Raw genomic sequence first — 15,674 nt, 5'->3', positions numbered from 1 at the left:
AAAGTTATACATCTCCCTGTATATAATTATAGAGACCTTACTGGAAGGTATAACCTGGGTATCTCCTGTATATAATTATATAAATACAGTTGATATAAGTTATACATCTCCCTGTACATAGTGATATGGAGTATGCTGGTATAACCTGGGTATCTCTTGTATATAAATGCAAACAATTAAAAAACGTATCAAAAACATGTGGTTTTTTTTTGTCAGTAGTTTATGCAGTTTCTTATAAACAAATGTGGTTTTTGAATATCGTATGCAGTTTTTAATGTGTTTTTTAATTGTGGTTCAAAAATACAACAAAAAGCATGAACGTATCCTAAGGGGCTACAAGCAAATTTTCATGTGGTCCAGGAAATGAGCCATGTTTGGAAAGCTTGTGCCAAGAGGTTAGATCATGTATGTAAATTCATTTTGCAGCTGTATGCAGCACAATTTAGGTATGAGCACCTGTACAGGAGTGGAGGGGGGGGGGGCGAGGTGTACTTTTGCACCCGGGCCCCTGAGCCTTTAGTTATACCCTTGACTTAGACTATTTCTAAAGCACAGTTGTCAAACACAAGGCCCGCAGGCCTGCTGCCTCATTTTATGTGGCCCGTGGCGTGCCGACAACGCCCACCACTGTAGCGATTACCAGCTGGGCTGCTGCAGCTCCTCACTGGTAATCACGCTGGCAACGCTGATCCCGACACACACTTTGATGTCAGTGTGCAGCCAGGATCCTCCTCCCCTGAGGTCCCTGCTCCTCAGTGCCGCAGGAGAGGACTCAGGGAAGCGTGCGGGGTGCACACTCTGACGTCAGAGTGCATCCGGGCTCAGCACGAGCAGAGGGGGAGCAGCGCTGACAGCAAGGAGGGGGTAAGTATATGGGTTGGAGGGGAACTATTATTACTGAGAGGGGGTTAATATTACTGAGTGGGGTTAATATTACTCAGGGGGGTTAATAATACTGTGGAGGTTAATATTACCGAGGGGGGTTACTATTGCTATGGGGTTATTATTACTGACAGAGGTAATATTATTACTGAGGGGGGTTAATATTACCGAGGGGGGTTAATATTGCTATGGGGTTAATATTACTGACGGGGATAATACTATTACTGAGGGGGGTTAATATTAATATGGGGTTATTACTACTGAGGGGGTTATTATTATTACTCTTGGGGTCGCTATTACTACGGGGGCCACTGTGGGGGTCGTTATTACTACTGGAGCCACTGTGGGGGTCACTATTACTAATTTGGCCACTGTGGGGGTCGCTATTGCTAATTGGGCCACTGTGGGGGTCGCTATTACTAATTGGCCCACTATGGGTGTCCATATTATTACTGAGGCAACTATGAGGGTCACTATTATTACTGGAGCCACTATGAGAGTCACTATTTTTACTGGGTCTACTATGAGAATCACTATTTTTTACTGGGGCCACTTTGAGAGTCACTATTACTACTGCGACCACTATAGGGGTCACTATTAGTACTGCAACCACTATAGAGGTCACTATTAGGGCTCGTTCACACAGGTGTAATCGTATTTCGGTCACACAAATACGCTGTGTAATTGAAAATCGCTTATGCCTGCATATTTTGGCACGCAAAAAAGAACGCAGATGGGCTCACTGAAATAGTGCGCAAATATGCAGTGAATACATAGGTTTCCCGCACAATCACTGCATATTTGTGCGTCCCATTCACTTCAATGGCCCATTGGGGTGCTTAGTATGCAACAAAATAGGTCATGCTGTGTGAAAGATACATTCATGTGAATTAACTCATTGAAATCAATGGCTTCTATTTACTGCATATTATGTGCGCAAATACGCTTGTGTGAGCAGGCCATTACTATACTGACTTACAATCAGCCCTTTAAGGGCTCAGTTACACGGGCGCATTAGGGCGCCGATGCGCCCGTCTTCCTGCAGGATAAGATGGCCACACCACAGGTTCGGAGAAAGAACACATGGCCGACTCCATTGCCGGTCATGTGTTCTTTCTTCCAGCACTGCGGTGAGTCATCCGCACCTGCAGTGTGGCCGTCTTCTTCATGCAGGACGACAAACTCATCGGCGCCTGGATGCCCCGTGTGACTGAGTCCTGAAGGTCACCATAAGCCTGATGTGGCCCTCGGTGCAAATCAGTTTGACACCCCTGTTCTAAAGTAACGGTCTGGGGTTCCACACATCGAAGGCCAAATCCCGATTGGTGGGGTGAATGGATGAAAACCAGGAATCCCCAGCTGTGGCCTCTGAATCGAGCCGTAAGTCAAATAAGTTCTAAGGCACAAAGGATCCACTTCTGCTACATAACAATTATCTACTATAATTAAAGGGCCATTCTGGCTAAAGCATATTTTTCCATCTCTGCTCCCATCACCAGATTGCTTGTCACACTCTGGTCATTTCCTATGTATATTGTAATGACTTCCATGCAGGGGCGTAACTATAGAGGATGCAGGGGATGCGGTTGCACCCGGGCCCAGGAGCCTTGGGGGACCCATGAGGCCTTTCTTCTCCATATAGGGAGCCCAGTACAATGAATAAAGCATTATAGTTGGGGGTCCCGTTCCAGGTTTTGCATTGGGGCCCAGGAACTTCAAGTTACGCCTCTGCTTCCATGCAGTGCAGGCTCCATGTTAATGTTGCTTTCCCCTTCACAGCAATACCATGATGCATCAACATAGCATTACATAATCAGATACAGCCTATACAAGCTCTCCAACACTACCATTACATCTTTAGGCCTAATTCTCACGGGCGGATTTCTGCCGCGTATGACACGGTGGAAATCCGCGGCGTTACCCCGCAACTATTAGGTTCTATTGAACCTAATAGTGCAGAGCTCGCGGTGCGGAATTCCACCGTGGAATTGCGCCCCGTGAAAGTACACGTACATGCCGCGGGCGTACGCGCGGATGGCTTCCATTGCAGTCAATGGAAGCCGTCTGTCACGGTATCTTCCGCTGTAGCACAGCAGAAGATAGCGTGAAAACGCTTCTCCGCCCACCGACGCCCGCATCATATGATGCGGCCGGTGTGTCATGCGCTGCACTGCACGGGTTGCGGGACGTTGGGCAGCGGATCCGAAGGTGAGTATGGGGTCTCTGGGGAGGGGGCGTAATTCCGCTTGCGGAGCCCGTCACGGCCCTGGGCACTAGGCCTTATTCTATATTCAGCTAAATAAGCTACAGTCCTGAATTATACAGTGAGGAGGATGGGTGTGATCTCCTTTGTTATAACTATGTGTCAGGCACCTCTAATCATCATCAGTAACTGTGATAGGAATGTTGCATCCCCATCTCGGCAATTTCTACTGGGGCCACTATGGGGGCTACTATTATTGCTGAGGCCACTGTGGGTGTCATTATTGCTACTGAGGCTACTGTGGGGGACACTATTGCTTTTCAGGCTACTGTGGGGATCACTGGTACTACTGGGGCTAATGTGGGGGTCACTATTACTATTAGAGGCAATATACAGAGACAATATTATGACTGGGGCTGATATAGGGGACACTATTGCTAGTGAGGCCACTGTGGGGGTCACTATTACTACAGAGACTAGTGTGGGTTCACTATTACTACTGAGGCCATTGTGGGTGACACTATTATTACTGGGGCCACTGTGGTGGTCACTATTACTACTGAGGCCAATATAGGGGACACTATTACTACAAGGGTTGATATAGGGGGTCAATATTGCTATTGATGCCACTGTGGGAGTCACTATTACTCCTGAGACCACTGTGAGAGTCACTATTGCTCCTGGGGCCACTGTGGGAGTCACTATTACTTTTGAGGTCACAGTATTGCTACTAAGCCCAGAGTAAAAATCATACATCGTGATAAGCCCTTCCCCCTGACCACACCCGTTTGTACTGCTTTGACCTTTGGAAAATCTGGTCACCTTACACTAGCTCACTTATATATACTGGAAGGAGAGCTACATAATAAACTTAAAAAATCACTGCAATGACCCTATAACTCCTTAACTCTACTGGACATAAGTTTATGTCCTAGTGGTGGTATACTTAATGGAGCAGGACATAAATTGCGTCCTGTGGATGGCACAGGTTCAGAAGCTGAACCCACGCCATCCCGCAGCAGAAGCCAGCTATGACTGATAGCTGGCCTCCTGCTGCAATAACAGGTAATAACGGTGATCCCTGTTGCTAATCCCTACGTGCCACGATCTATGTACATTGTGGCAGATAAAGGGTTCACAGAGGGAGCATCACTGGGCCAAGAGGAAGCAAGATACTTGTTTCCCAGCTTGCCATTGCCTATGATCGCTATTGTAAGCAATGAGGTATTGCAGTACAGAAGTACTGCAATGCATAATCATAGTGATCACAGCTGTCATGGTTCAATTCACGTACAAGGACATGAAAAATATCAAACAAAATTAAAAAAACAACTTTTTTTGTGCATTTTCCCGTACTTGTAAAAAAATGAAAAATGTTAAAAAAATTTCAAATATTTGGTATCATCGTATTTGTAACGAGTCACGACCTCTACAATAAATTGAACTGCACAAAAAAACTGTGATAAAAACCCTTAAAAATTTTGGCAAAATGTTTACTTTGTTCATTTTGCCTCCCAAAAAAACACAAAAAACATCAAAAAAGCCAACTCGCCATGAGTTGTACCAAAATGGTACAAATAAAAACAAAAGCCCATCATTCAAAAAACAAGCCCTCAAAGAGCTTTGTCCATTGAAAAGTAAAAAAGTTATGGGACCTCGAATGCAATGATATAGAAAAATTAATAATTTTCAAAAAATGTTTTTTATTATTGTGTAGAAAAACCTAAAAAACCTTTCTCTCCTTGCTTTCTAAAAAATAAATACAATTTTTGCACCCAAAACGGTACCAACGAAAACTACAGTTCACCACTCAAAAAACAAGCGCACATACGGCCATGTTGACGGAAAAATTAGAAAGCTATGGCTTTTGAAAAGTGGAGATGAAAATACCAGAAAATCGCTGTCGTCCTTTGGGCCAAAATAGGCCCTGTCCTCAAGGGGTTAAGCAGAACGCTACCATCTTACACTATTATATTGGTACTGGAACTGCGCTGCCCACTTAGCCACGTAATCTATATTTTGGCTCTTATGTAATAAACAATGGGACTTCTGAGGAATTGTTCTTCATTTTAAAAAAATATAAAAAATATTGAAGGGAATCTGTGGGCACCTTTTAGCCCCGTAAACTAATCTTATGGCCTCACAGTAGTTCCCCTCTGAGTCCAGGAATGTAAGTTTTAAGCTCACTTTCTCCGCCGTTCGCCAGTGCATTGAGTAGTAACATTAGATTGGGAGGACTACTTAGTGAGGTGCTCAATGTACTGCAGCAGCTTGTCTGAGCGCTGACACCGAGGGAACAACAGGGAAGTATAAGGCTAATTTCACACAAACATATTTGCGGAGACTTTTCCGCACGTGAACAATTCGCCAGTATAACGCGACCAAGCAATGCCTTTGCTTTCAATGGCGTCATTCAGACTTACCTTTTCTTCCAAGGAAAATATTTGTGCGAGCAAAGATAGGACCTGCTCTATCTTTGTAGGATGCATCTTTTATACGGGCCGTGAAAAGGTACGTCTTGCCCTGTCTTTGTCCGGATTATGCAGACCTCTATGGCAGCTGAAAAAAAGGGAGGGGGAGGAATTTAACATGCGTACAACATAGGAAAAATAAGACAACTCGCCATGATTAGGCATTTAATTTCCATTCCAAGCCTTTCTTTCCGGTCGTTGCTTGCGATGGTTCAGCGTGTTTTTTTACATATGCGCTGCAGCGCACGGTTTGAGTGGCTTTAAATACGCCAATTAAGATCAAGAGATGAGCTTTGTAATTCATTCATGTGTTAATACATTCCGTACGAGCGAACGTATTTATGCATATGTTCGTGTGAATAAGCCCTAAGGCTGGCTTCACAGGGGCCTATTTGCGCGCACAATATGCAGAGAATAGAACCTATTGATTTCAATTGCATCATTCATATTTCTGTATTTTGCGCATACATTTTGGTTGCTCAAAAAAACATGGGGTGTCTGCAAATGCATGCGCAATACACAAGGAGATGCATGAAACACTGCGTAATTCCACTGGGGAAAAAAACGTACAGATAGTCTCCTAATTGCGAACGTTCGAGTTACGAACTTTGTAAGATAAGAACTATCTGTCCTGCACAGCATAATGTAATGCTATGGCATTACATCATACTGTGCAGACACTGGACAGGCTTCTATTAGAGATGAGCGAAGACACTCATCCGAGCTTGATACTCATTAGAGTATTAGGGTGCTCGAGATGCTCGTTACTCAAGACGAACACCACGGGGTATTCAAGTCAATTTCATCTCCCTTCCCCGCATGTTTAGTGCCATTTTCTAGCCAATAAACATGCGGGGACGGCATTACCACTTCCTGCTGTGATGTACCAGCCCTCTGCCCGCCAACAGCAATGAGTGGCTGGCGGGATCAGGTGACCGCTGAGTACTTAAACTGGTCCCGCCCGCAGCTCGCCTCAGACGCATGCTGGCAGAGGTTAGGGAAAGAGCTGATGCTAATATAGGGAAAGTGTTAGAGTAGGATCCTCTCTTCAAGAACCCCAACGGTGCTTCTTAGGGCTACTCCTCATTGTGTGCATTACTGTTGGGGCCGGCGGGGAGCAGTAGCGCACCGATTTTTTTTTTAAGCATCTAGGCCATTACAGCTATACTGTAGTGTGTGTGCTGTGCATTGGGCAGAGGTCTCATCGCTAAATAGTACGCAAACATTTCCTGGACCACTGCAGATCATTTCAGCTATACCGTTCCATGTGTGAGGTGCCTTAGGCAGAGGTCTCACTCTCATCGCTAAATAGTAAGCAAACATTTCCTGGACCACTGCAGATCATTTCAGCTATACCGTTCCATGTGTGAGGTGCCTTAGGCAGAGGTCTCACTCTCATCGCTAAATAGTAAGCAAATATTTCCTGTGCCACTGCAGATCATTTTAGCTATACCGTTATATATGTGTGCAGTGCCTTAGGCAGAAGTCTCATCGCTAAATAGTACGCAAATATTTCCAGGGCCACTGCAGATCATTGCAGCTATACCATTCTATGTGTGCAATGCCCTAGGCAGAGGTCTCACTCTCATCGCTAAATAGTACACAAATATTTCATGGGGCACTGTAGATCATTGCAGCCATACCATACTATGTGTGCAGTGCCTTAGGCAGAGGTCTCATTGTCATCGCTGAATAGTATGCAAATATTTCCTGGGCCACTGCAGAACAGCATTTCACAGATACTATTCTCTGTGTTGGGTGAAGTAGCCACGGTTATTCACACTTTCCGCTGGCTGTATAGCTTTCTGACCCTGTGCAGAGCGTGTCGCAATAACTTTTTCTTGGGTGTGGTGAAGTAGCCCCAGTTAGCAGCACTATCCACTGGCTGTATAGCTTTCTGCCCCTGTGCAGAGCATCTCACAATACCCTTTCCTTGGGTGCGGTGAAGTAGCCGCAGTTATTCGCACTATCCACTGGCTTTAGAGTTTTCTGCCCCTGTGCAGAGCGTCTCGCAATATGTTTTTCTTGGATGCGGTGAAGTAGCCGCAGTTAGCAGCACTATCCACTGGCTCTATAGCTTTCTGCCCCTGTGCAGAGCATCTCACAATACCCTTTCCTTGGGTGTGGTGAAGTAGCCGCAGTTCGCAGCACTATCCACTGGCTGTAAAGCTTTCTGCCCCTGTGCAGAGCATCTCACAATACCCTTTCCTTGGGTGCGGTGAAGTAGCAGCAGTTATTCGCACTATCCACTGGCTTTAGAGTTTTCTGCCCCTGTGCAGAGCGTCTCGCAATGCGTTTTTCTTGGGTGCGGTGAAGTAGCCGCAGTTAGCAGCACTATCCACTGGCTCTATAGCTTTCTGCCCCTGTGAAGAGCATCTCACAAAACCCTTTTCTTGGGGGGGGGGGGGGGTTGAGGTAGCCTCAGTTACCAGCACTATCCACTGGCTTTCTAGTTTTCTCCCACTCCATAGAGCCTCTCTTCTCTACAAGTCTCTGTGAGTGGTCAATGATCCCTAGGTATCAGCGCAAGATAGCGGTCTAATTTTTCCCAGTCACAGCATAGAGCCTCCGGTATCTACAAGTCTCTGTGCGCGGTGAATTAGCCCCAGTTCTCAGCGCTGTACGGTGGGGTAATTTGTGCAGCAGCAGGACAGGTTGGAAGAGGCAGTGGGGTGGCCAGGGGAAGAAGCAGGCCCAGAGCCAAGAATCCGCCAACTGTTTCCCACAGCACCCTCTCGCGGCAAGCCTCCATGCAGACGGCTAGGTGTTCAAATGTGTGGATGTTTTTAAGTGAGAGCGCGGACGACTAACGAACAGTGGTGTGCAACCTGTTCCGTACCAAAATCAGCCGGGGAGCCACCACTACCAGCCTGACCACCACCAGCATGCGCAGGCATATGATGGCCAAAAATCCCACAAGTTGGGACGAAGGCCATTCACCGCCTCTGGGTCACACCACTGCCTCTTCCCCTATGCCACAACCTGCCACACTGATCCAATTCACCTCCCAGGATGCAGGCACGAGCGCTTCCTGGCCTGCACCCACACCCTCACCTCCACAGTCCTTCACTCCATTCAGCAATGTCTCTCAGTGCAGCGTTCAGCTGTCGCTAACACAAGCGTTGGAGTGAAAGTGGAAATACGCCGCCACCCACCCGCATGCACAAGCTTTAAAGGAGATGTCTCGAGGAAGCAGTGAATTTTTTTTTTTGCCCAGTCCCCCTAATTAAGCATACATTACTAAGCCCCCCTGTAAATGACTTTTCTAGCTGGTTTCCACTTACAGTTCCAGCGTTTCAGCAACTTATAAAAATTTTCCCAAGATGGCCGCCGACTCTTTTCCCTTCGCTTGCTGTAGCCCGACGTGCGCGCTCCCGAGACGCTACCAGCTGTGTCTCCCTGACAACCAGACGCCACGCAGCCGCCGACCGGACCCCTGGATTCAACGCGGCCGACGCGGCACACAGTCACCCACCGCCAGGCAGCAGGTAACCGGCGCAGCCCCCCCCCCGGCCCAGCGACAGTTCCCCCGGCCCAGCGGCAGCCCCCCCCCCGGCCAGCGACAGCCCCCCCCCGGCCCAGCGACAGTTCCCCCGCCCCAGCGACAGATCCCCCGGCCCAGCGACAGCCCCCCCCCCCCGGCCCAGCAACAGCCCCCCCCGGCCCAGCGACAGCCCCCCCGGCACAGCGACAGCCCCCCCCGGCCCAGCGACAGTTCCCCCGGTACAGCGACAGCCCCCCCCCCCCCCCCCGGCGACAGTTTCCCCGGCCCAGCGGCAGCCCCCCCCCCCCCCCCAGCGACAGTTCCTTTTCCCCGGCCCAGCGACAGTTCCCCCGGCCCATCACTTACCTGGGCGGCTTCTCGGCTGGGCTGCTGGGCTTCTCGGCTGGGTGGCTCTGCACCTTCCTCTAACAGAGGATGGTACAGAATGGCCGCTCCAGCGCGCTCCCGAGCAGTGACAGCTCGTCTGCGCATGCGCAGAAGAGCTGTAGCGGGGAGCACACTGAAGCGGCTCGTGCTGAAAGGAGAAGACCGGACTGCGCAAGCGCGTCTAAAAAAGCAAGCCGCCAGCGAATTTAGACGGAACCATGGAGACGAGTACGCTAGCAACGGAGCAGGTAAGTGGAATAACTTCTGTATGGCTCATAATTAATGCACGATGTATATTACAAAGTGCATTAATATGGCCATACAGAAGTGTATAACCCCACTTGATTTCGCGAGACAACCCCTTTAAACGTGCAGATTGCCAAATTAATTAGCCTGGAGATGCTGCTGTGCAGGCTTGTGGAAACGGAGGCTTTCAAAAACATGATGGCGGCGGCAGTCCCGCTCTACTCGGTCCCCAGTTGCCACTATTTTTCCCCGCCCCACACCAGCACGTCTCCCGCAACATTAATCGTGCCCTCACCAACGCAGTTACTGGAAAGATCCACTTAACAATGGACACGTGGACAAGTACTGGCGGGCAGAGACACAATATCTCCCTGTCGGCACATTGGTTGAATTTGGTGGAGGCTGGGACAGAGTCAGAGCATGGGACCCCTCACGTGCTACTCACACCAAGAATAGCGGGTCCTACCTTGGTGCTGGTATCTGCGGCGTATTATCCCACCTCCTCCAAAACCCCCCCTCCTCCTCCTCCGCCACCTCTACCTCTCAATTAAGAAGTGTGAGCACGTTGCCAGCAGTCGGTAGCGCACGGCAGCACTGCTACAAATCACATGGTCTGGGGCTCATTCAGACGAATTTAATGAATGGCTGACTACTGCCTCTGATTGGCTGAGTTCTCTGACCAATCAGAGGCAGCGCTCAGCTGTCATTCAATGAATAGCTGATCGCTCACTCTGATTGGACACAGCGCTCAGCTAATCAGAGGCTGCGCTTTCAGGAGACAAGGACTTTTCAATCCCTGACCCCCAGATACAGATGCAGACTGATAGGGATGGGGAGAAGAGCCGAATAGCGGTTCAGGAAGGGGGGGAACATTTTTTTTTCTTTTTTCACAGCTAGGGATGATTTTCAGGGTAGGGCTTATATGTCTAGCACCCCTTCTGAACATCATCACTGCAGGGGTTGCCTTCATCCCATTGCTTTCAACGGGGTGGCAGCAGCGCTGGCCCCATTGAAAGTAATGGGATAGCAGTGACAGGATTCTTTCGTCCCAGCTGCAGCCCCCTCATCACTGAACACTGTGACAGTCCTGTCAACAATCTCCTGCTTTGTTTACAGGTTGCCATAGAGACCATCGGCTTGTCAGAAGCAAGCCGATGGTCTCTGTGGCAGGGAGAGCTAGCGCTTGGCTGTGAGAGGACAGCTAGGTACTAGCTCTTACAGCAGAGATCAGAGAAAACCTCCGATCTCTGCTGTGTTAACCCTTTACATGCTGCAGTCTATGTGACTGCAGCATGTAAAGGGCTGTCACTGCATCATGTAAAGGGCTATTACCATCGGCCCCCCAGAATGTGATCAGGGGTCCTGATGGGTCCCTGTGGAAGTCCCCTAAGGGGACAAAAAAAAAATTTAAAAAAATAAAAATAAAAAAGGTTAAAAATTATTAAAAAAATTATAAAAGCACTTGTCTCCCTTTACTTTGTAAAAAATCAAAAATACAATCACACATGTGGTATCCATGCGTCATAATGACCCAGAGAAGGAAGTTAATACATTATTTAACCCCTTAATGACATGGCCCCTTTTTTTCCTCCCCCCTGTTTAAAAAATCACAACTTGTCCCGCAAAAAACAAGCCCTTATATGGCCATGTCAATGGAAAAATGAAAAAGTTATGGCTCTTGAGACGCAGCTGCGAAATTAGTTGAAATTCAATGATTAGAGCATTTTAAAAAACCTGCCCTGGTGGGCACGACAGGGTGGTAGGAAACCCGCCACTCAAGAGGTTAATGCCCTGTAGATTAAAAGGATCATACTATGCAGCATTACACATAAAAACGATATTCTGCTAACCTTTTTATTCCTTATCTTCTCCTTGTAAAGCTGACCTAAAGATGGCGCCACCAGGGTACTTCCCATGATGCGCTGCTCTCTCTCCTCTTGAGCGTGCGCGCTCCTGACGCCGCCGGTCACATGACTGAAAGACTGGCGTCATTAAGAGAGGCGCATGCTGTGATGGGAAAAGCAATATCAAGCTGTGAGTGACGGCCTGATATCGCTCTCTCCATCCATGTGAGTCTCCTGGATGCACGGCGTTTCATGTGAAAACAGCCACGTACCCCTGTGGGGAATCCCTTTACTGCTTTCAACGGGGCCGGCAGCCGCGCGGGACATCGCCTGTCTTTTCAATGCGGCCAGCGGCAGCCCCGGGTACGGCGGGGATGAAGGAATCCTCTGCCACAGCTGTGACAGCTGTGGCAGAAGTGCAGCATGCTATCCCATTGCTTTAAATGGGATCGGCGTTGCTGCCGATCCCATTAAAAGCAGTGGTTTTTGGAAAACCCTGCAGCATGATTTTTGGGGAAGGGCTTGAAATATAAGCCCTTCCCTGAAAATCATCAATAAGTGGTAAAATTTTTTTTTTTTAAAAGTACTCACCTATCCGCTGCTCACACGCGTCCTCCAGCTGGCTCCCCGACACTGCTATTGGCTGAGCGCTCAGCCAATTACAGATAGTTCTTAGCTATTCATTAATGAATAGCTAGGATAGTGCTATTCATGAATGAATAGCTAAGCACTATTTGTAATTGGCTGAGCGCTCAGCCAATAGCTAAGCACTAGCTGCTATTGGCTAATCGCTCAGCCAAGCAGCACAGCCCTTTCAGGAGGCAGGGATTTTTAAATCCCCGCCTGCTGAAAGTGCTGGATAGCAGTGTTGGGGAGCCAGCCGGAGGACGCGTGTGAGCGGCGGACAGGTGAGTACTTTTTTTTTTTTACATTTTTTTACCACTTATTGATGATTTTCAGGGAAGGAAGGGCTTATATTTCAAGCCCTTCCCCGAAAATCATGCTGCAGGGTTTGCCAAAAACCACTGCTTTCAATTGGACCGGCAGCAGCGCCGATCCCCTTGAAAGCAATGGGATAGCATGCTGCACTTCTGCCACAGCTGTGGCAGAAGTCCACGGTATTCTCCTTATCTTTTTAATGGGGCTAGCGTAGCTGCCGCTTGCCCCATTGAAAAGACTGGCGATATCCCAGTTTCATTGCGGCTTCTTTCTTGCGCTGTGAGGCAAGCGTTTTCACTTGCTCTCGCAGCGCAAGATAGAAAATGTCACCAGTGGGTGTCCGCCCTCAATGGGAGAGCATTGCGATCACTTACCACTGCTGGTGATAGCTCTGACAGGAGATTCCTTCAACTCCCCGGCATGTCCCCTCATCACTGAACACTGTGACATCATTGTCACATCATTATCACATCATTGTCACATCATTGTCACAGTGTCCAGTGATATGGAGACATGCTGGGGAGATGAAGGAATCTCCTGCTACAGTTGTCACCAGCAGGAGCAGGAGATCGCAATGCTCTCCCATTGAAACTATTTAAAAGTGAGAGTATTCCCACAGTGGCCCACACAAACACACAGTGGCCCCCACGATGCACCTACATAGTGCCCCCACAGTGCTCCTACAAGGTGTACCCACAGTGCCACCACATGGTGCACCTAGTTAGTGCCCCCCATGGTGCACTTAGATAGTGGCCCCACAAGGTGCACCTGCACAGTGCCCCCACATGGTGCACACACAGTGCCCCTACATGGTGCACCTTTATAGTGCTCCCACACAGTGCCCCTATATGGTGCCCCCACATGGTGCACATGCATAGTGTTCCCTTCAGTTCTCCTACAAAGTGCCCCTACATGGTGCCCCCATATGGTGCACAACACGGTGCCCCCATGCTGTTCGCACAGTGCGCCCCCACATAACATAGTGCCCCCACAGTGCGCGCCTCCCTGCACAGGCAGGATTACACTGAGAGGAGACACCTATATATAGATAAAACAGGACCCAACATTCACAATAGTCACTGCTCACCTCCTCCCATCACTGCACAGACAGGATTACACTGAGAGGAGACACCCATATGTAAAAAACACAGGAGGCACCATTCACAATAGTCACAGCTCACCTCCTGCCATCCCTGCACAGACAGGATTACACTGAGAGGAGACACCCATATGTAAAAAACACAGGAGGCACTATTCACAATAATCACAGCTCCCCTCCCTGCACAGGCAGGATTACACTAAGCGTGAACACCTATATATAGATAACACAGGACCTACCATTTACAATAGTCACAGCTCACCTCCTCCCCTCCCTGCACAGGTAGGATTACACTGAGGTGCTCCCAAATAGTACCCCCATAATGCACCCCCCACATAACATAGTACCCCTATACTGCTCCCGCATAGTACGCCCCCACATAACATGGAGCCCCATAGCGCTCACACATAGTGTTCCCACATGGTGCTACCACAGTGCCCCCACATAACATGGTGCTCCCACATAGTGCCCCCACACGGCGTACCCACAGGGCCCCCACATGGTGAACCTACATAGTGCCCCCACAGTGCCTCTAGATGGTGCACCTACATAGTGCCCCCACAGTGCCTCTACATGGTGCACCTATATAGTGCCCGCCCATACAGTGCCGCCACATGGTGCTCCCATAGAGCCTGCCCACATATCATAGTGCTGCCATATTGCTCCCACATAGTGCTCCCACAGTGTACCCCCACAGTGCACCCCCACATAACATAGTATCCCCACAGTGCTCGCCTCCCTGCACAGGCAGGATTACACTGAGAGGAGACACCTATATATAGATAACACAGCACCCAACATTCACAATAGTCACTGCTCACCTCCTCCCATCCCTGCACAGGCAGGATTACACTGGATGGGAGGCTGGCTGGGTCAGTCAGTGGCAGCGCCAGTAATACTACCCCTCACAACTCTTATTGTGCTCCCACATGGTGCTACCACAGTGACTTCACCTAGTGCCTCCACATAACATAGAGCCCCCATAGTGCTCCCACATAGTGCCCCCACATGGTGCTACCAGTGCCCTCCCCCACAGTGCCCCAACATGGTGATCGTGCAGTGTGCCCCCAACTAACATAGTGCCCCCACATAGCATAGTGAAACACTCCATAATAGCCACAGCAGCATCAGCGCTCCCTCCATATTAGCCTCAGCAACATCACTGCCCCGACAATAGCAGCCGCAGCAGCATCAGTGCTTCCCCAATAGTTGCTCCAGCAGTAATAGTAACCCTCAATAATTGCCCCAGCGGTAATAGTGACCCCCAATAGTTGCTCCAGCACTAATAGTGACCCCCAGCAATTACCTCAGCACTAATAGTGCCCCCCAATAATTGCCCCAGCGGTAACAGTGCCCCCCAATAATTGCAGAAGTGATAGTGACCCCCAGTAATTAGCACTGCTGGGACAATTATTGAGGGGTCACTCACTGCTGGGGCAATTATTGGGGGTCACTATCACTGCTAGGGGAGTCACTATTTTTGCTGGGGCAACTGCCCTAGCAATAATAGTGACCCCCAATAATTGCCCCAGAAGTGATAGTGACCCCCAATAATTGCCCCAGCAGTAATAATATGGGGCTTCACTATCACTGCTGGGGCAATCATTGGGGATCACTATCACTGCTGGGACAGTTACCCCTTAATAATTGCTCCAGCAGTAATTGTGACACACAGTAATTACCCAGCAGTGATAATGACACCAAGTGATCATCACTGCTGTAGCAATTATTGGGGATTACTATCACTGCTTGGGCAATTACAAACCTGTCCCAGTACCGCACCCGAACCGAACAGTGACAGCCCGACAGCGACCACCCCGCCCTCGGCACAACAAGTTATAGCAACAGCCCCCCCTACGGCCACCAACCCGCCCCTGTGCAACAAGTAATGGTAACAGCCCTCCCTCCCCACACCCCGTGCGACAAGTTAGGGTAACAGGCCCCCCTCCCCCGTGCGACAAGTTTATGTGACAGCCCCCCCACCCCCTGTGCGACAAGTAATAGTAACAGCCCTCCCTCCCCACACCCCGTGCAACAAGTTAGGGTAACAGGCCCCCCTCCCCCGTGTGACAAGTAATAGTGACAGCCCCCCTCCCCACACTCACCCACGCCCCATGCG

Source organism: Eleutherodactylus coqui, chromosome 4 (genome assembly GCF_035609145.1).
Source record: "Eleutherodactylus coqui strain aEleCoq1 chromosome 4, aEleCoq1.hap1, whole genome shotgun sequence".
Lineage (NCBI taxonomy): Eukaryota > Metazoa > Chordata > Amphibia > Anura > Eleutherodactylidae > Eleutherodactylus > Eleutherodactylus coqui.
The sequence above is the reverse complement of the archived record's forward strand: the minus strand, read 5'-3'. Positions refer to the sequence as shown.